The sequence below is a fragment of the Alligator sinensis genome, unplaced genomic scaffold (genome assembly GCF_000455745.1).
Source record: "Alligator sinensis unplaced genomic scaffold, ASM45574v1 scaffold57_1, whole genome shotgun sequence".
Classification (NCBI taxonomy): Eukaryota; Metazoa; Chordata; order Crocodylia; family Alligatoridae; genus Alligator; species Alligator sinensis.
The window spans coordinates 109945-133083 of NW_005842688.1; positions in this window are offsets into that span (position 1 = coordinate 109945).

A 23139-nucleotide genomic window follows, 5' to 3' on the forward strand; every position below is an offset into this window, starting at 1 on the left:
GGGGGGACGAGCGCCCCCGCGCGTGGGCTGCCGGGAGGGGAGGGGGCGCGCGAGGTCTGCTGGGAACCATAGGCAAGCGAACGGGAAAGGAAGAAGCGGGCGGAGGTGACGTTAGACGCATACAACCCGACTCCAGCGCGCAGCGTCGGAGTGGAAGTGATTTAAAATCGCAGGGACTGTTGCTCCCTTGAAAAAGGGGCGGGGCTTAGAAAGCGGCCGGCTCCTGCTTGCCCCGCCCCCTCAACGCGCTTGTGCTCAAGTGCTGCTGGGTGTGTAGTAATTACTGTGTTTGTGCAAGAATTTGGACCCTGGTGTGATGTACAACGACTCATAGTAATAGTGTTCAACGTGCTTGGTAATTTTTGGAGGCAGCTCATTGATGGAGCCTATGCAAAACTCAAGTCCCTCTTTAAGGAGACTTACTGACTTTTGGGCTTGCGGTCAGCACTTGCTTGCCCCAAAATAAATAAATGCTTCACCTTTGATGACGCGGTTCTTACTCACTCGCTGGCACCTTGCAGCGAGCAATATAAAATACAGAAGAAAAAGATGTGCATATTTTCCAGTGTACAATAGTTTTTCAGCAAATACAATCACTTTCAGCTTCCAATACAATGATATCATATTTAAGACCTGGCAAGGCTGTTCTGGGCCGAGCAGCGGCAGGAGCAGCCCCAGCCAGAGCAGAGCCCAGTGTTGCCCTATCCGGTGCCCTAGCATTACCCATGGGGAGGCAGGACATGCTGGCACCCTCCACAGCTGTACCCAGAGGGAGAGGAGCTGAGCTAACTGCCCTCCCTGAGGGCAGCCTGAAGGAGGCCTCATGCAGGGGGGTTGCTGTGCACCTCCCCCACAAGCCCCCACATCAATGTGGAGTGAAAACACAAACAGGGGGAGGGGGGAAGGCAGGGAAATGGTGCCCATTGTCTGGCACCTCAGGGAGGTCGATCCACCTGAGAAGACAGGCAATTTTCTGCGCTACGCAGAAGTCGACATTTCAGTAGGTCTTATGGTTACCTGTGAAGCCCTTCAAAATCAGGAGAGCACACAGGGCTTTTTGAGTTAGCTGTACAAAACAGTTCCACTGCCCACAGGGCTTTGCAGAATGGTGAAGAGGGGCCCAAATTCTCTCCTCCTTGCTACCATCCCTGCCCAGCACCCTAACAGAGTTACTGGGTGCAGTCATTCAGCATTAGCTATGACATCAGGTACTAGCACTTCTAATCCCATTCTCCCCTGCTTTAATCTTTCATCTGTCAGGGCATTAAGCGCTGGTGGGCTGTGACAGGCAATACTGAAGATAAGGGATTGACGTAGGATCTCTGTCAGCTTGGTAGAGCGTTCTGCGGGGGAACGATAGCTTCCCTCTGACTATTCTCAAAGAGCTGTGCTTCCGATAGCCTTCCAGCCTGGGCCACCAAAACCAGCTCTCTACCCTGACAAGTAAGGCCTTAAAAATCTGGAGACGACGGTGGGCTTGTGACAGCAGTCTGATTTCCAATGCTAGCCCTAGCCTAAATGCCAAATCAAGAACGTGACAAGCCACCATCAAAATACTTTGCTCTGTGCCCCTTTGTCCTGCCATGTAATGCCTAGTATATAATATAGAGAAATAGGGCTAGAGGTCATCTAGTCCAGTGGCTTTCAACCTGTGGTGTGTGGGCGCCTGGGGGTCCACAGACAATGTCTAAGGAGTCCATGAAAGATTACTATGATCAATCAAAAGCATATGAATATCCACACTTACAACTCAAAGGGATCCGCACCTCCCTTCGAAATTTCCAAATAAGTCCACACCTCCTTTTGAAATTTTTAGGAGCCACAAATTAAAAAAGTTCGAAAACCACTGATCTAATTCAGCCCCCTGCCTGAGGCAGGATCATCCCTTTCCAAACCATAATCTAAGCTCTGCATAAGTCTACCATCAATCCTGACAACACAGACCTAACACCCTAGCCTGCCACAGGTGAAGAAGAGGAACCATGGCAGCCAATGTCTTGCTTCTATAAAACGTCAGGATATGCTCAAGAGATATGTTATGCCCCTGCTACAGAGGAAGCAAAAAACACACACAGTCAATACCAGTCTGACCATGGGATAAAATTCCTTCCTGTCCCCAGATATGTTGATCAATCTGACCCTGAGTGGAGGTACGTAACTGTTATAGTAATTTCTTCAACTACACAGCAGATGGTATTGGGGGAAAATATATTGGGTACAAATACAGCTTTGTTTTAAAGCAGAGGTTTGATACTCCATCTATGGGCCAAAACCAGAGCATGGGACTGGTCCAGGAAACTGATGCCGCATGGTCCATGGGGCTGCTTGCACAGCTGAAAATTGGGTGGTGGCAGGATTAAAAGCTACAGCTTCAGGAGCTGTGGTAGCCACTGCTTCTCCCACTACCTCATTTCTGGCCCCATGGGTCAGATAACATGGCTCTGGCATGGATCTGGCCCATGGTGGTCCCCCTAGGGCCAGAAATGTACCAGTGAAAGCCTTGGCAAGTGTAACCTTTGCCAGCACACCAGACAAGGCAATATGATGGATTCTGGATCCTCAGGGTACCAGTAGCCCTGGGAGAACCCCCTCAGGCAAGTCGGCTAACTGAGGCGTCCCTTGGAGAGGTATGTTCCTCAACCTCACTGCCCAAGAATTTACTTTAAGTCCAATAAACAAATGGGTTTCTTTATTATACACAACTATATACAGAAAAGAAATGATTAATCAAGAGAAGATATATATTTATAGTTAATAATAAAACCAACAATTTGAATAGAATTTGCAATTGAAACAATAGATGAATAATTCCACCACACTGGTTGGTCCCACTTGCATCAAACAACCTCAGTGATTACATTCACCTGGTTATAACACTTTGAAACAGTTCCCCCACCTCCCCATAACCCAGGTTAATTTCCCTCTGGTCACACTCCTGTTCCCATAATAATAAATGGCAACACAGCTTTAACTATGATCTACCACTAGGTGGCAGAGGGGCTTCTGCTGCTCCCAGGAAGGTGGACTCTTTGCCCTTTCTTGGTAACTCAGCAAAGAAACAAAAGTCTCTGATCAGCCACTGCAGGTAATAGGCTTCCCTCTGTAATAGATTTCCTCTGCAGGTCTCTGACCTTGCAGTACAAGCCTTTCCAGCTAAAACAGAGGACTTCCCTCTGTAGGTCCCTGACCAGACAGCTTCTCCCAGCTCTCAGCTAGCTTACCAACCCCTCCCCACTGTTTCTCTGGGTACCAAAGTCCCTGGTTGCACAGCTCCAACCTGGATGGGGAATCAGCTTCTCCTAGGATGACAGACTGTCCTCTATCATGAAGCCTGCTCCGCAACAAGCCTCATCTCTGTTTCCTCTGCCTGTGGGGAAGGAGGGGCTGTGTCTGCCCCTTTCTCCAGGATGGTGTAGCTCTCCTACAGCTTCTCTCTCCAGTTGGTTTTCCCTCCCTCAGCTTTTATGACTCCATAGTAGCCAATCAGAGCCTGGGGTTTGCAATGGGGGCTCTGGTTATGGTTCAAATCCTCCAGGAAAAAGCATACTTTCTGCACAGCATACCCTCCATTTGGAAAAGCTATTGCACCCTCTGTAAACTTTTACTGTTTTTCTTGCAAAGTTCTTAGGCACAGCTCACCCACTCAGCTTGCAGCCAAGCAAGCTTTTGCAGCTGTTACACAAGTAACACTACCACTGCTTGTCCTACCACTAAATTTCCAACCACATGGGGAGCCCCATAGGCTGGATCCAGCCAAACAAATTTTTTTTCAGCCCATGAAGCTGGTGGCAATTTGGTAGTGGGGGAAGGGGCAGCATTCAGTAGCTGGATTGCAAGCAGGTTGGCAGCAATTTTGGCCTTGGGAGAATTCATGGCTGTGGCTGGGTTGCAAATGGCAGCCCACTTTTGGACTGAGGTATGTTAAAATTTGGTCTTTTGCTCCTAAAAGATTGGTAACCCCTCAACTAAAGTAGGGCCCACTGAAGCTACCAGTACCAAGTTATTCTTAAGTAATAGATATCTTAAATATTTTGAGCCTACAGAAATATACTGAGCCTACAGATCAGTTGCTTTGGCAATGTTTTGATCCAGTTTTATTGTTTGTATTTAAATGTACTATAGTCTTATTTTGATGACTTAACTATCTGTTTTCTGGGGATATTTCCCATACTGTTCAGTTATGTCAGAACTGTCAAGACACTCCCTAGCTTTCTAGGTCTGGCAACAGCAGGGAACTCTTTATTGTTTTGTAGAAAAAAATGTTTAATTATCTGGAAGATTTACTTTTGTATGAAATGTTTGAAATGGTGGCTTTTCCATATCTACCTTAAATAGTAAAACAAGCTAACTGTCACTTTAAAGTTCACATGCATGTACTTATGAAGATAAGAATTGGAATGCTTGTGGATATTTTTAAGGTTTATACTGCTGCTGTCTCAGTATTCTGATAATTTTGCAGTGTAGAAAATGGGAGTGCGGGGGAGGAGAACAAAGTGCAGTGTTTCATAAAATGCACACACAGCAGTCATCAGGGGAATGTAACTATCTGTCAAAGAAATAGTTATAGAAATATAATTCCTTTTAAAATATTTCTATAGATATGCTGCCTTAAAGAAGACAGAAAACACATTTTCTCTTGCTGAAGAGAGTAGGACATGAATCAGTGGCTTCAAGATGCAAAAACGTAGGTTTAGATTGGATATCAGGAAAAACTTGTTCACTGTTAGAACAGCTTGTCAATGGAATAGGCTGCTTAAGGAAGTTGTGCATTCTTCATTATTGGAGGTAGTCAAGAAGAGGTTGAACAGACATTGGTTGAAGGTGATCTAAGAATAGCTATGCCTATTTTCTACTATGGGTATTTCCCGTGCTTGTGTGTTTTGCTTATTGTTGCATGGGGCCGGGAGTAGGATTTCTTCCCATCCTGCTGCTACATGTGTCAGGGCTTTTTAAGCCTTCCTCAGAGGAATTAGATGTTGACTGTAGCCAAGGCTGGGGATTTTGACTGAGGAGTGTCAGTGCTCCTGCTGGAACTTAAAACCAGAGGTTCCTGGCTAGCAGGCCTTGTCCCTCTGCTTAGGGTCAGACTAATTGCCATCATTAGAGTCAGAAAGGAATTTTACCCCATGGTCAGATTGGTATGGACTGTAGGAAGTTTTACCTTCCTTTGTAGCAGGGGGCATGGCCCTGTTTCTGGGAGCTCTTGAGTATATTTTTAATAAACTGCAGCAGAAGGATGTTGAGTTTTTTTGGTGATCTCCCTGCTTACCAGTGGCAGATTAGGATATTACATCTTGTGGTGGGTCAGGGTTGACTGTATGGTTTTGCTAAGAGCATAGATAATGGTTTTATATGGGATGGATTGGACAAAGATTGTCTGGCAGGGGATGCATTAGATGACCTCTGGAGGTCCCTTCCAATCCTACTTCTCTATGATTCTATGAATCTCTGACTATTGCAACTTCTGCTTAAATGTTGTTAGCATGAGTTATGCCATAAATTTTGGGATGAAGTTACATGTTACCCTTGGGCTACACAAAATCTGTGGAATGGTAAGTGGTATTAAAGTGACAACTGCACACAGCACGTTTTACGTTAAAAGTTAATACCATTTATTGCCTGCACGGCTCTGACATGCCACTAGAGGGCTGGCAAACAGGAGTGTGGCTAGTGGGCTCTAGCCTTGCTTTAGATGGGGGAGGGGAGTTCTGGGAGTGGTGCATCCTGGGATACTGGAGGACTCCATATTCTTTGTTTTTTCACCATAGAGCAGGCCAAAGCTACCATAACACAAGCCAGGTAGCACAGCCCAGAATTAACCCTCACCTGAAGTGGCATAACTTTAAGATGCTCGGGGGCACTGAGAATAAGTTAACAGACTTTAACATGCAGACAATTGTGTTTTAAGTGCTCTAGTATAATCTAAGTGTAATGTATAATTCACCCTTACCTGTAACTACGTTTCTGTCTCAATAGGCCATTCTAATGTTTAAATACAGGAAAACGTCACTATTCGCAGGTTCAGCATTTGCGGTTTCAAATATTCACAGTGCGCCGAATATTCCCTATGCAGCACTTGCTAGAGTGCCGGCATCTGCGGGAGCTCCGTGCTTGCCACTGCCAGGCTCCTGCTGCCGTGCTCCCACTGCCACCAGTACAGCTGTGCCACCCCTCCACCCGCTTCTAGCCTCTGGGAGCACGTGCTATTCATGAATGCAGACAATGTTCACGCATGCAGTTCAGTATTCACGGATTTTGCCATTCGCAGGGATCTTCAGAACATATCCCCCGCAAATGGTGAGGGTCTCCTGTATTACTTTAAACTCAAGCAAGGTGACTAAGTGGAGATATGGACTGATCTGAAGCATGATTTTGTAATGGTGGGAACAAGGCAACTTGAGTGGTAGCAACTCCTCAACTGCTAATCTGATTGCAGTGTGTAGCTCAAGTGTGTTTCTCAGTATAGTAACACTAGCTCAAGCTGCAGTGCTTTAAGTGGAGAGACTCAAGGTTCTGACCTGAACTGTTACAGTGAAGGCAAACCTTAGTTCTTGAGCTGGAGCTTTCTTGCTGTACAGGACTGCTCTTAAATTTCTCCAAAGGCTCATGTTATCAAAACAAGGCATTGCTAATATGAAATATAATGCAATGATTCAGGCTTAGTTTAATATTAACCATGAAGCTGAAGGGCAAGTATGTAACTAAGTGTAAATTATTGAGTAATCCATTGCATACTGTACTGTTCTTTAAAGTGACCTGGCAGAATCAATGCACTAGAGACTGAAGGCAAAATAATTTATTTACATTACGTTATAGAAACCATTAATTTAGTACTTGGGCACTTCAGTTACAAACATTAAAAATACAAATGACTTGATGGTTAGAAAAATAACTAAAAACCAAAACTCAGTTGCATATTAAGTAAAATAAACAGGTTTTGTTACATCCTGAGGGCTGCTAAACTCAGGCTTTGGTGCACCACAAAATGCAGTATATTTCAAAACCATCTGTTCTCAGAGAAAGTTCAGATATTGGTTATAAATCAAGAATAACACAGGAGTCTTCAATGTGCTTTTTGACTACTGAAAGACTTTAAGAGGTGGTTTTTCAGACAATTAATTCCTAAGCATTTCAGGAGTTCCCCTCCAAAGGGCATGTAAAAATGGAGCCTGCTCCACTTATTTATATGGCCTCTGTGACAGATTTAAATTGTTCAGATTGTAGGCATGTAAAAAAAAAATGTTTTTAGTCTCTCAATTGTAAAGAAATCCTTCTAAAAGTGAACCGAGTATAACCTATGCAATTATGCCTGCTTGAGTTGAGAGAGATCATGAAGTAAGGTGAACTGTTCTGTTAATTTCTAGGGATTAATACTGAAAACCAGGGTTATGGGAAGCTCCCAGGAAACAACTTGGAAGATCCTTTGTGCAGTTTTTGCTGTCACCACCATCATGTTTCTGTTAAAGTGACTTTGGCAGGGGTTCCCATATAGAGGACTTTGAGTAGTAGCAGAGTCAGCCTGGAAGAAAAGGAAGCAGTGATCCAGAGAGTGGGAGGCTTCTCTTTAACTGTTAATGAGCGCAGTGGTAAGCCTCATGGTCAAAGCAGCAGGTGACTGTTATGAGCGACCCAGTTACTACGTAGAGTTTATATTCTTTTCTTAATCTTTGTGTAGTCTTCCTGGTGACATTGGAGTTCTGTGGCTTGTAAGGAGAATGTAGTCTTAATTTTATATCTCCTGCAGAGCATAATTAAGTATACAATTTGTCTGTCTGTATGAAATAGGTTTGATACACCTTAAAAAGACAGTTAGGTTCTGTGTATCGAAACCTTTTGTGTGTCCATGTTTTGCCAAAGCAATTCAGTCTAGGTCTCCCATTGGGCCTGTTGCAGCTTCTAGACTCTCAGTGGTGACTCCTTGTATCATCTCTAGTTGCCAAAGAGACTACAGTTGCCTCTTTCTAATGCTGACTATTTCCTAGTCATTGATACTTTTGTCACCCTGAGACTTAACTACTAGAATGCACTTTATATAGGGAGAGCCTACCCATTCACCTAGAAACTTCGTATGATGCAGGACACTCCACTAACAGAATGGGTCCCTGGAAGCATATAACGTGGGCTCAAGTGTTTGTGCTTACTCCCAGTTCATTATTAGGCCCAATTTGAATTATTAATGATTACTTTAGTTATGTCAGCACTACAAATGGGTGGAATTTTAAGGCCCGAGTTACACAGAGACTCAGTTTGCAGTCACAATGGTCTCTTGTGACTTTAAATATAAATACATCTCTGAAACCCAGCCATGTCAAGTGATCCAGGTTATAATACAACTGAAGGGTGTCTATACATGTGCTCCAGGAGGCAGGAGGGGCACTTTAATTAGAGCAGTTCCAAGAGTGTTACAGCGGCTCTGAGAGCCACTCTAATTAAAGTGCCCAGAGAGTCACATTTATCAGCATCCTGGTACTGACAAATGGCAGCAGGGGCACTTTAATGAAAGGTCATTGAACGAGCTTTAGTTAAAGTGTCCCCTCCCCCCCAGAGTCTGATGGACTGTAATAATTACCATGCTCCAGCAGACTTGATTAATTGAGTCTGCTCCAATGCGCAGCCTCGATGCACATGTATAGGCACCCAAAGTATTTTAATTTTCCACAATAGACCGGACCTACTTATTTTATAAGACCAGCACACAAAATCATGCTTCATATCAGCCCGTATCTCCACTTAGTCACCTTGCTTGAGTTGCCTAGAGATTTTAAGTAGTTTTGGATCCAAATAGATGTGAATAATGATCAGAAAGAAGTGAAAGTTACAAAATAAAAAATGTACCGTAGCACACAACTGCAGTAATTTATCTCATTGATATAATCACAAGTAAAATACTGAGTGAATTTGTGGTTTCACTGAAGCAGGTTGAAGATTTACCATTAACTACATTAATATTAACATGGTAAAAGACCTACATAAGCAGGGAAATATTCTCATTGCACAAATGGAGAAAGAGGTAAAGGAAGGTTAAAACTGGCATTTTTAAACTTGGGTTGACTTTAGTGACTTCTCTTTACAACCAACCTCTTTAAAAATTAAACTACTTGTATTTAATATAATCTATGGGAGATTTAAGCATCTACGTTCATGCAAACAAGATTCAAATGCTTGCTTAGGACAATAAAATGAAGTTAGTAACTTGCTCGTGACCATAAAAGGAAGGTGGTAGCCAAGCCAGGAACAAGACCCATCTCTTTATATTAACTGAAAGACCTTTCCTCTAAACTTTGCTGTGTTTTAGGACAGAGGCAACATAAAGCAAGATTTTCAAATGTAACTAATGGTGTGGACTGCCTCAGTTTTGAGTGCCCAGCTTGAGATTCAAATAGATTTTTACAGCAGATGCACAGTGCTTTCTGAAAATTAGGCTCCTTTAATGCGTCTCCATTGTTATTTTCAAAAATTGTGGTCACAGTCCTTTTTGGGGCACTGTAGGCAAGGGCTTACCTACTGTCCTATTTAAGAAACAGATTTGTTTGTAAATATGTATCCTATTTTAAAATATCCTTTTGAAAAAAATGTGAACTTCCATAGGAGTTTAGCCTAAAAATTAGCATATTTGATTTTGTCTCTTTCTTGATACAGCCTTGCAAATAAGCAGGTTTTGTCTTACAGTGGGATGATACTTTCAAAGATTTTTCCACAGGAAAACCCAAGATTCATTTTCTCAATGGGGCTCTCGCAATATTAAAATATGAAAATAAACATTCTTGGCAACAGTTGAGTTTTTTTCCAAGATGTATAGTTCAGACATAATTTGATTTGTTGTTTGTTCGTTTGTTTTTTGCTAATTCTTGTTCCCTTTTTACTAATTAATACTCTTCTCCATGCTTTAAATCGATTGTCCACCTTTTTTGGGCATGCCTCTATCTCTTTTGGCTGTGCCAGGGAGCATCATTGTGCTGCTGTCAGCCACCATAGAGTCCGCATGGATTGGAGTAGCTAAAAGGTTGCATAAACAGTCTTCAATTTGGCATTTCCTAATTTTTGAGTGCCTGACTGCAACCAGAGTAACATTGTTTTCACCTTTTTATGCATATTAAAATGTTTCATTGCTACCACAAGCTAATCATCAAATCTTATTCTTCCATTTTTAAAAACTTTGTATTTTGGCCAATGTTTATTTTCATGTGATCACTAATCCAGCAGATGTCAGACTAACACAGCTTCAGCAAAAACTCCTGGAAAGTGTGAGGGAGAAGCCAAGCACATTCTTGGCAACAGTCCAACAGGGAAAATGGAATCATAACAACTTCTGGTGCTTGTATGTCTTGATTCCAGGACCATATCCTTCAATATTTTATCAAATGCAACTTTCTATGGATCCTACCATCAGCTGTGTCCTGCCAAGATGGATCACATGTCAAGTATTAAAACTATGTTTTATTTCAGAGAGTCATTTGCAGGCATGGTTCTAAAACATTTGTTCTCATGATCAGATGAAGTGAAAGTAGAAAGCAGACGGACATGTGAAAGAGGACAGAGATTTTAAAGGCAGAATGTAAATAAGAGAAGGAACAGCTTCCTCATATTAGCATAGGTTTAGCAGTATTCGTTGTCCACCAATTCAAACAGAGAACAAAGCATGAGGCAGAACAGTACATATTTATATTTTGTGTCATACAGTTTTGCATATCAAATATCAGCCTAGTTTGCTTACTGGTGAGTACTGGCTCAGGTTAAAAAACATACAGGTAAAACTTTTTAAAAGCACATTGTCTGTTTATTTTTTAATTTATATATTGGGGGAACCTATGCAAAGTTTATCGACTACTGAATGATCAGGAATGACTTAAGTCCATTTGTTTCTACAGATCCTAGTGAGTACAGGAATTATAGGGAATGAGGAGTTGACATCATAGACAATAAATGTAGTGTTGCCTGAGTTATTCCTGTGCGTCTTATAGTTGAGTTGAAAAACATTCAACTGCTGCATGACTTGGGTGAACGAGTACATTTTAGAGCCATTAAATATTTTGTATTTTTATAATATAGACAACACAGAAACCCTTGTTCATCATAGGGACCATATTTTGTAGCTGTTATGTGTAAAACTTTAGTTTCTTAAATGGGAGCTCTGCAGAGGATTCAGGTTCTCTGCATATGTAGTCTAGAGACCAGGAAGGTGAAAGTGGCCAATCACCCAGTCTGGTGATGTGGGTGGGGAGGTTGCTATGCAACTATGGTATTTGGTAGTTCACTGAAAACCCCAGCTCCTGGAAACAATTGTTTACGTAGGAACTCACTTTTTTTTCTTTTTAAAAGTAAGTTTTTAGCCCTTATGAGCTAAAACTTAAAAATATGTGGGTAAAAGCTTGAAGGACTTGAGTCCATTCTAAAATCTCAGAAACTCCAAAACAAAGAATTTATTTCTTTACAATTTCATGAGTTTGGGGATATTAGTTCATGGTGTTTGAATGTTCGGGATTGGTAATATTGTTGACAGTGCCCTACATTGACAGGAATAGCAGTTGTTCTCTGCACCATTTGCATGGGGTACTGGAACCCCTTGATCTATAGACAAGCAGATCTATAGCCTCTCCCTTGAGACTCTCATTTCTTATGACCTTAGTCTAAAATTTAAGCTCTAACTTCATACATCTTGGCATAACAATGCACATGAGTAGTCCTTTTGGATTTAGGAAAGTATAACTGAAAGGGACCTTGCAAATTTACTTATGCAGATTGTAAAGTTACTTATGTAAAGTGTAAACCCCTCAAATCAGAGAGTGTACATTCATATTTGCTTATAAAGGTAATCCTGCAGAATAAATTGACTATAGATCTGTGGATTATAAATACATGATAAATACAAATGGAATGTTACCTGAAAGTGCTAGGGCTCTTTTCCATGAAAATCTAGGCTTTGTATAGACTAATACTGCATTTTCACTAGAAAAGAGTGTATTTTAAAAATATGCTAATATGTCTTTGACTAGTAAAGACTTGGCTACAAGATCATGTTGAGTAGCACAATCTAATACTTTCTAAAATATAATCAAAGCAGGATTTAATGAGACCACTGTAACATATACTGAAGTATAACAAGCTTCTTTCTTGACTACAGGGGTATAAGTTATAGCTGTGTTGGTCTAAGGACATAGGCAGACAAAGTTCTTTGGGTGAATCTGATATCTTTTATTAGACCAACTTAAATAGTCTAGTCTTTCTTGACTAGAATTTTAGACGATATCACTTAGCTCAAGGTATTTACAAGGCACCATCACAGCTGTAACTCTTAGGCAAAACATGATCTCAGTGGTAGAATAAAACTCACCCTGTCAACAAGTTGCTGAAGGGCTTTGCCGTTGTTAGGCAACCTCCACTAACTACATATTGACTATGCCTAAAACAAATCCTCTATTGAGATTCATCCTAATTTATACTTATGCACTTATTTATATATAATTTTTAGCAGTGTTAAACAAATATTTGCACTGGAAAAGACATGCTAAAAATCACAAGAGCAGTGAGTTCAAAGGGTGAATATTCCAGGGGTTATGCTTGTGTTTTGGTCCTCATATTCAAGCAAAACTATCTATAATGCTAATGACTATACAAGTTTCCCTTGCTTTATGCAGTAGATGCATTCCTGAAAAGCTGCGCATAATTCGAATTCACATAAAGAGAATTGTTACCTTTACGAGGTAACAAATAGGGATACATTCCAAGGTAAGTGTGCTGGGGCTGGGACAGTGCTGGACTTTTCCTGGTAGGGGGCTGGGTCGGGTGGCGGCGGCACTAAGAGGCTGCAGCCACCCCAAAATTTGCTGTAGCCTCCTTGATCCCCCTCCTAGTGCCACTGCCGCCTGCTCTGAGCGCAGCATGACCCAATCCCCCCCCCCCCCAGCATGACCCAATCCCTCGATCTGCCCTCCTGCTGGTGGCAGAGGGAGTGGGGCTGGGACTGGGGCTAGGGCCTGGCCCCAGCCCACAGTGGCACCCCATAGCAGCAGAAGCCACACCCCTCATCCCATGCACCACCCTGTCTGTGCAGTGCCTGCCTCTGTCCCTGCCCCAACCACAGCCCCATCCTCTCCCTCATCACCCGCAGGGGCGCAGATCAAGGCCCCACTCACCCCAGCCCCTCCTTGTGCCCTGCTCCCTCCCTCACCAATGGGACTTCGATCTGCCCCCCTGCCCACGGCCCTTTCCCCTCCCCCCACAGACTTACCTGCTGCCAATCACATAAGAGTGAATTTACCTCATATATAATGAATTTGAGGTATAAAAAGAGTCATCGCATAAGAGCAAATTTACAGAACCTGCATAAAGCAAGGGAAACCTGTAGCTGATTCCTACCAGAAGGGATCCATTTTCATATTCCTCTGCTCAGTACCTGTGATACTAATCTGCTTGCATAGGATCTATTTATGATGCTTGAAACAGTAGAGAAATAGCTGCTGATTTGTTGGCCATATGAGCACACCAGAACCTTGGTGCAGCCAGGGACTGGAGTGAGAAAAACCCATCACATTAAAGAGTACAAAGAATGTGGTCAAACTATAAAGATTGATCGAGCTGCAAGAAACCATAGGATCAAGCAGACTAGACAGCTGCACAGGAAAAGGATAATGAGGCCCAAGGTAGGCTACTGGGAGATGAGGGCCAAAAATAAGGGAAGTGGTGATGCCCCAGGAACCAGTTGGTTTTGTATTGAAATGGATTGTGCACTGTTCCCTCAGGTGAGCCCATTTTGACATGAACCAGTCAGCAAAGCTGGGATGGATTTGGAACCTGGAGATATACTAAGGTGTTACCCAAGCTTAAGTGAACAACCAGCAAGAGGAGGACAAGGTAAATGGGTAATAGCCTTATCTTGGGAAATGACTTCAGTTCTTGGTTACAGGACCTGTTCTTTACACATTCCATGAAGAATACAGTAGAAAGTTTTCTACACTAAAGAAGCAGGGAAGGACTTGGCCTATCACATTAGGGAGGTAGAGCCTGACATCTTTGGTATTATTTTGAAAGTTAGGTTTCTTAAGTTATAATCCTAGCCACAGATCCAGTGTGGCAGTGCTATTAGACATGTCCATACATATGCTGGCTCTCTCTTTCACAATCACAGTGTTCAAAATAGTGGATAAGCAAAGGGAAAGACGTAAATTGGCACTTCACAGTGACTGAATAAAGTAGCTTTTTAATGAAAATAAATTAATATAAATATAATAAGATTTCTAGTCTCACTTTGCCCAAAATGTCTAGAAGTGGCAATAAAACTAAGCTCATTGGCAAAAATTTGATCAGTAACAAACTGACTGTGGAACTAGTGACAGAATTTCAAGTGACTCGAGAATGCCTTTCTTGGAGAGTAGTAATATAGCAGTTTTACTCGGCAAAATATCTGTGTGTTCTTTGATGGTCCTTGGTAAGGCAAGTGTACCTACCCCTGCTCTTATTTGTGTTTACAGTCCTGTCTGGGCACTTATCAGTTCATTTGTCACAAATGCAGAAAATTTTTTTTTTTGGTAAGTGAAGAGTTTTATCCATGGTGCATGGAATAAGTTCTCCTTCTCTTAGTTTATAATATGAAGCACTGCGTTGTTTTTCAAGGTTGCAGCACCCTAAAAAGGTGCATCATCATCACTGCTGCTATCACATCCATAAGTAACTAGCCATTCACTCCCAAAAATGTTTTGGATGGCTGGAAGGTAAAATTGAATTAAAACTAATGCTAAAGGAGTTCTGTAAAAACCTCAAGGCAGAAGCTTTATGGCAGAATGAAAATGCAAAATGGTTAGTGTTATTTTGAGGTTAAAAAAATGTTACTTTTCTGAATTTTACCTGTGTCTCCCTGGGCTAAGAATACAATTGTTTGAACTCAAGCACAGCCACCAGTTTTTTTCCCCTAAATCTGTCTGGAACAAGAGCAACAGTTGTGGGTTAATCAAAGGATAACCTGGCAGGGTTACACAGGGACATTTTCAAGAAACTGGAAATTGGTGAACCATGGGATTACCATACACTATACTATAGTCTATGTGGAAGGGTTCTTGGGAGAACCAGCTGAAGAGCCATGGATCAACATCCTCAGCAGTATCAGCTTCATCCTATATCAAATCAAGTGCACTAGGAAGAGTAGGCACACTGATCTGCACAGTCCTTACAAATGATGAAGTTTCATCTGTGTTGCATGTTTGCACATACTTCCACCAATTTAGGACAGCTGATTTGCCCATTTTTTAAAGAACAATGCATTTTAATTAAAGCAAAGAGAAAGCATTCTATTTTCTATTGTTTACATCAACATTTGAGTATAAGGTACAGACTGAGTGCATGGTATAACAGACTAATGACCAAATGTACTACTCAATTCCATTTTCAGTCCCAGTGTATTTAGTATGCAGTTCAAACACAGAAGCACAAGTGGCGCACCTAACAGCCTTTGCTATACCAAGACTCATTTGCTGGTTGTCAGTAGGTGTGTATAACAGGACCGGCATTCTTGGGACAGCTGTAATGACTCTGGGGCCATGTGGCTCCTGTCCTGCTCTAGCTTTAGGGACCTCTCCCTTCATTTCTGCCAGCCACACCTTGATATTTTTAGTTAATTTTATAAAGGGAAGCTGCCCAAGGGTCCTAGAGCAAGCTCCGTCCTTCCTTCCTGCCAGTGGATCCTTCTTGGACCCGGATAGTCCCAATATATCTTTCTCACTAGGTGGGCCCGCCTGGCTCATGCATACCCCAGGGCAACTGCTGCCTTGTGGGCTATTCGCAGCCTCTGACTTCCCCTATGGCCAAGCCCATGCCTCACAGATGTTTAGTTGTCCTCAGCTTTCCCAGCCTCTGCCCCCTTCTTCTCACTGAGCTTTCTAGCCTCAGCCCACTGTGTTGGTCCTGGCATCTTGGTTCCAGCTCTTGTCTTGTCTATGTTGTGACTGGGGCCCTTGGCCCTGGTCTCATCCCTTTAGGACTGTGGGCCACCTGGCCTGCTTTTGCCTCCCTAGGCAGTGGACCCCTGGCCCTAATCTTGCTTCTTTAAGGCTTCAGGCCCCTGGCCTTATTTACTTGCCCTCCTCAGGCTCCTCACCCACTCAGGCTGCAGGCCCCTGGCCCTGGATTTTGCCCAGCCCTGGACCCCGTCTTCACCCTGCTCTAGGCATTCTTCCCTGTAACAGGAGGGCCTTCTGGGGGCCGATTTGCCTTTGGCCTGCCCACCTGTTTGTGGGCCAACCGCCCGCCTTCTTGCCTGGCATGCCTTGTTGTTAATTGATTAATGATCTTAATTAGGCAGGAGGCTGCCCATTTGTTGCCCCAAAGCTAGGGGGCACTATCTGCAGCTCTGTTCCTCCCCTATACCACAGCCCAAGCCTTGCAGATGGTATTTATAAATTCCTCTTTATGTTGGGGTCTCAGCTGCTGTGGGTTTACCCCTTCTCTCTCTAGCTAGGCCTGTCAGCCAAAAACCCCCCACTAATCAGGGCTTGACTCCAAGGCTCTAGCTCTCAAAAAAACTCACGTGGGCTCCTGTGCCCTCTCTGGGGTCCGCTCACCCCTGCATACTGCGCCCTTACACTGCAGTGGGCCCCCAATAAGGCCTTCTCCTTCCCCAAATAGCTTGAGCCCTGTCCTCTGGTTATTAACATCCAACTCAAACCATAGGCTTCTATGGCCATATAATGGAAAAATAATAATAAAGAAATAAGAGAGGCAATATGCTTGCTTACTCTAGATGATCATGCTTCTGGTTCACAGTATAGCATATTCTTCTAAAAGAAGCTGCAGCACCATGATCTTTGAGAATTCCCCACTCTGCTGCCCCTCTGGCTTTCTCCACTCACCATTTATAGGGTTCTGGCCTTCCCCTTGCTGTCACCTGACCGGCTGGCAGGGCTTGAGTCTTAACCCCTACTTGACTGGCCAGCCGTGACTGAAAGGTTCTGGATTTAAAGGGACCCCCCCCCTGTCTCTTGGTAACAGGACTAGGATTCCCTGTTACATTCCCCAAACCCTGCAATTTTCTGGTCAGGTGACTCTTCTTGCCACCTGCAGGGGTTTCTTATCAGGGCTTGGGAGCTTACAACTACTGCTTCAGCTTGGTCCTTGTTGCCTGGCTAGGCTCTGCCCTATTGTCCTACTGCAGTGTAGCTACCCGTGCAGTAGACACTCCTAGCCTTTGGCATCTAATTGCCTGCTCTCTTGCAGCCAGTTTACTCTGGGCAGTGTTCCCTTGACTGGCTGCAGGTATTCGCTTTTTCCTTAATGTGAAGCTCTCTGCCTAGCTAAGTGCTTCATTACTATCTACTCCTTTGCAGCTAACCTCTATTCACCTGCCTGGACTCTATCTACTACAAGTTTTTACCTTGAAGTAACAGGAATCCTAGGCTCCCTGTTACAGTGTGTATCAGTGTATAATGGTCCACAAAGACCTTCCCATTCTGGTATAATTTTACATAAGATTGCATTGTATAAAGCACAGAACATAATCCAGTCACACTGTTAAAGATTTTGGAGTGCAAATGAGTTAATGAGCAACACCATGCTGCTTTCAGTCAGCCAAAGGTACCTTCTGTCACCACCTACACTTGTTTAGAGCTGTCTTTTGTCCTGCTGGCACATCTCAGAATTAGGCTTGATCAGATAATACAGAAAGAATATGCTGGGTCACCTAAAATTATATTTGGCAGAGATGTCTTATTAATGGCTGTTACTGGGTAGAGGGAGAGGAACAGTGCTGCCTGCACTGGAACAGAATTTACTGAACAAGTTAGCGTCATGCATCCCTAATGAGTATCTCATGTACATGTCTGTAAATATGCTGTGGTGAGATATCTAAGGGTGAAAGTGTATATTTCCCATTACTATGCTTATTTGTTTGACATCATGGTGGTGGAATAAATGTATGTATGTATCCCATCAATTGGTCCTACACAGTTGGGACATCCTATCTGTTCAAACTGCCATAAATATCATAGGTGTCTTTCCAATTTTGACAAAGTTGGGGATAATACAGCATTAGTTGCCTCAACATTCCCTGTGACAACTATAGTTTTTCCACCTCCAAACTGGTTGCCTGCCAGAAGATCTCAAATTGTCTGGGTATTTCAGTTTGCAAAGGGCCACAAGAACATGCTTTGGACCATTATTCTCTCAAATTTGGATTCTGTGCCACTCAAAAGTGCTGGGACACTCATAGCTTTGTGAGTGTATCTTTTCTCATATGAAAATTTTGGGTCCACTGCTAATTGTTCCATGTTTCCACTAAAATGTGGTCCCTCCAGTGTGTGCAGTGGTCTGTATAAAAGTCATTTACAATATCGGTTCTGTCCATGTCCATAGAGTTTCATTCAGTTGCTGCTGCTGTTGTGCTATTCCAGACTGAAAGGCACTGTTTCCATGTTCTCCAGCTGCTAAACAGCTTCTGAAACTGGCCAGTCTCTCCTGGCAGAGGCACAAAAAGCAAATGCTGCTTCCATAAAAAGCGGCAGGTCTCAGACCTGGTAATTAGGAAAAGTAGCGTGCATGCCTTCAGCATGAAAAAACACACTACCACATTAGTTTGGTTACTGCTAGGAAATGGGCTGAAACCATTTCCTCATATAATTCTGAGAGTGAACAGACCCCTTCCCCCATTCAAGGCAAAAAGGCACCCTTCAAAAAATAGAAGGTGTGCCCAAATGAGGAATACAGGAAAGCTTACAAACTGTAGCAGGTCAAGTGTAAATATGGCAGGCCAGAAAATAATTTGAGGAGCATCTAGCAAAGAATGCTGAAGTTAATAATAAAAACTTTAAAATATATATCAGAAGCAGGAAGCCAGTGAGAGAATTGATGGGACCATTATGATCCAGGTGTAAAAAATGCGCTCAGGGATGATAAGGCCATAGCAGAGAAGCTAAATTAATTCTTTACTTTGTTTTTTTACTGCAGGAGATACTGAGAAAATTCCCATGTCAGATCAATCTTTCTAGTAGATAGGTCTGAAGAGTTGGACTACACTGAAGTGACAACAGAAGAAGTTTTAGAACAAATCACTAAATACTAATAAGTCACCTGGAACAGATTACATTCATCCAAAAGTTATGAAGGAACTCAAAGGTGAAATTGCAGAACTGTTGACAATAGTATGTAACCTATAGTTACAAAAAGCCTCTGCCAGGGGACTGGCAGGTTGCCAACATAACACCAGTCTTCAAAAAGGGTTCCAAAGGTGATCCTAGGAACTACAAACCAATAAGTCCCACTTCTATCCCCAGTGAATTGATGGACTCTATAATAATGAATAAAATCAGCAGTCATATGGAAAAGTATGATTGGCTGGAGGAGAGTCCACATGGTTTTGGTAAACAGAAATCCTGCTTCCCCAATCTGTTGGAGTTCTTTGAGGGTGTTAACAAACATGTGGACACGGGTGATCCAACTGACATATATTTGGACTTCCAAAAATCTTTCAACAAGGTCCCTCACCAAAGGATTTTTAAAAAGCTGTGTTGCCATGGAATGGCAAGGAAAGTTCTTTTATGGGTTGAGAGCTGGTTAAAAGGTAGGAAGCAAAGGATAGAACTAAATGGTCACTTTTCAGGATGGAAGGATATCAGAAATGGGTTTCCTCAGGGATCTGTACTGGACCCAATTTTATTCAATATTTGCATCAATTATCTGGAAATAGAGGTGTACTATGAAACCTCCAAGTTTGCAGGTCATACAAAATTATTCTGGGTAGTCAAATCCCAAGCTGACAGGAGCTGCAGAAAGATTTCACCAAGCTGAGTGAGAGCGGGGAAAAAAAAGGCAGATGAACTTCAATGTGAACAAGTGCAAGGTAAGGCACATGGGGAAAAATAACCAACTATATGTACACAATGCTGGATTATGAATTAGTTGCTATGCCTCAAGAAAGAGACCTTGGAGTCCTTGTAGATAGTTCTCTAAAAACATCAGCTCAGTGTGCAGCAGTGACCAAAAATGCCAATAAAATGTTGGGTATCATTAAGTAGGGAATTAAAAAAAAACAGAAAACATCATCATACCATTATACAAATTCATGGTGTGCCCACATCTTGAATACTGTGTGCAGTTTTGGTTTTGCATCTCCAAAAGGATATAGTAGAATTAGAAAAGGTACAGAGAAGGGCAACCAATATGACCATGGAAGACTCCACAGGGGGAGAGACTAAAATGGCAGGATTCTTAAGTTTGGAAAGGAGAAGGCTGAGGGGACATATGATAGATGTCTATAAAATCATGAGGGGTGTGGCAAAATGAAAAGGGAACTGTTATTCTCCAAGTCCCAGAATACTAGAATTAGGGAGCACCCACTGAAATGAGAAGAAGACAGGCTTAAAAGACAGGCTTAAACAGGAGAAAGTACTTTTTCACACAACGCATACTTAACTTATGGAATTCATCACCACAGTGTCACAGGGTACTATCTCCAGGCGTGGCCATAAAGTCCCTGAAGGCTAAAAAAATATCTTTTTATCCTGCTGTACAGGTAGTCCGCCCTTCTCACCTGCCATGCCTTGAGGCAAAATGGTTATTTTAAATGCAGGAGGCTGCCATGGTCTTAATTTTATGACCACTAGGTGTTTGCGGTCTGCGCCTTGTAGGCTAACTGCATGGCTCCAATCCATGCCTACACAATGCCCCATGCCTTGCAGATGTCATTCTCACTGTCATTCTCTCTTTACACATACAGCCCCTCACTCCCTCTCTGGGGCTGCCAGACCCCTTGGTCTCCTACTCAGTCCTTCTCCGGGGCTGCCAGACCCCTTAGTCTCCTGCTTCGCCCCTTTTCTGGCTCCTCGAACCCCTGGTCTCACTTTCTCCCACACAGTTTCTGGGCCTTTTTTGGTCCCACTCTCTCCCAACCATTCTCTGGACCCTTCTGGTCCCAGTCTCTCCCCTCCTTTTCTGTTAGGGTGTTGTCCCCCCTCCATGGGGTGATCCATAAGACAGTGGGAGCTGAGGCTTTCAGGTGCCCCGTACTCACCTTTCCTTGGGGTTGCAACATGTGGCATTTTGTGGAGGCTGCCTCACCACAGGCAGCCCCACTGCACTGACCAACCCCAGTAGGGTGCAGTTTTAGGCCTTACCCAGGATCAATCTCTAGGCCATCCTGCTCTAACTACCCTGGCCCTCCTGGGCTCCCTCTTGATGTCAGATGCCCCTTCTGGGATGCAGGCTTCCAGCCCCATTCTTTGCCCCTCTTGAGCTACAGACCTCCAGGCCCCCTTGGCCCCAGCTCTCTCTCTTGGACCTTTTTTTCTAGAACCCTCCTTTACAGATGACCCTGCATCAGCCATCTTCATCCTAGGCTGCATGCCCCTTGACCCCTTCCTCTCTTCCTGTGGTCCTCTTTAATCTTCGGCCTACCCTAGGCCCTGGTCCCACCTGGGCCGCCAAGATCTCCAGGCTCCCTTGGCTCCAGCAATCTCTGGCAGTGGTCCCTAGGCCCTGTCCCTGCCTAGGCCAGTGAGATTTTGTGGGTAAGTCCTCCAGTGGTTAGCCCTCTCTCATCTATGGGTCTTCCCTTTTGAGCCCCTCCATAGGTGTCTCACACTCAGACCACCTCTGGACCCCTCATCAGGTCCTACACACTCAGCCCCACTCTCTGGATTCATCTGGACCCCTTAATAGATCTCCTGCCTGCAGCCCCACTCTGGGCTCACCTGAACCCTTCACCAGCCCTGCTTTAGGGCTCTGGACCCGACATGGGTTCCCCAGGACCCTCCTCCACCTCCATAATTCCTTCCTAAATCTCCAGACTGTACCAAGTGTTACTCTACATGCTGATCTTGTACAGCTGCAGCCATCCTGCTGAGGCAATGTTCTCTCAGCAGCCTCCAGGATCTTACTGCCAGCTCTGCTCAGGTCCTAGGCTTATATCCAGTCCAAGCCCAGCCCTCCTCCTGGGTCAGATGACTCCTCCATCAGGTTAGGCCCACCTGCAGGCTTCCTGGGTCAGATGACTCCACAATTAGCCCTGGCCTTACACAGAGGCTGCTCCGCAGGCTGGCAGACATCCTAAAGTGGCAGGTGCCAACATCCTGCTACCCTGGGAGAGAGAGGGGCAGATAGTATTGCTAGGTTCATAAAAGGGACTTGACAAATTCATGGTTGATATATCTATTAATAGCTATTGAACATTATGGTTGGAGATATTTCCTCTGGCCTCTCTAAACAAACAATGGTGGATGCCAGGGAGGGTAATGAATAGGAGATAGATCATTCAGTATATATCTAGTTCCATGTTCTTCCTCTAAAACAGTGGTTTTTCAACCTGTGGTCCACATACCCCTGGGGATCTGCAGACTATGTCTAAGGGGTCTGCAAAAGATGACCATGATCAATCAAAAGTATGTGAATACACACACTTACAATTCAAAGGGGTCTGCACCTCCATTCAGAATTTCCAAAAGGGTTTGCAAAAGGTTGAAAACCACTGCTCTGAACCAAAGTATCCACCTCTTCCATTGTCAGACAGGATACCAAGCTATAGGTGCTGTTGGTCTGACTTAGTATGGCACTTCTTATGTTCTTAACACCATCCAAAATATAAAAATAAGGCAATGCCATGTGTTGTGGCACTATATGTCTTGAAATATCTGTTCAGACAGTCAAAGGGCTTGTCATTGTGATCTCTAACACCTCTGCAGACACGGAATACTCTTGTATTGACATCAAGAATACCATAGTGTCATAATGGGTTAAGCCACCACAGATGGACAAATGTGATCACCTGCCTTGTGGATGTCAGGTGAGGAAGGAATGTCCTTAGAGGCCCAAGAACAATCCAATGAAATAACTGATGATGACATGAGTTATATGTGAAAGACAGAGCTTTTAACAGTGTTAAGGCTAATTTACTGATCATCATACAATGGAGTGACTGTGTTTAGAATACATGGAAGATAGCAGGTTCAGAGGATTGTGTTTATATACAATAGTTAAAAGAGTTAAAATACTTCTTATCTGATCTGGCTTACTTTGCTTTAATCCAGGTATTTCTTGATCTGCCCACACCTTTTTTGGCTCCAGAATTTAGCTTTGTATTCTTTTTTGCCTGACTTATCTTTTACATTTCTCCTGTACAATACTCTCCCTTACTGCTGCTACAGTAGTTCCTTTTGCCTTCTCCTT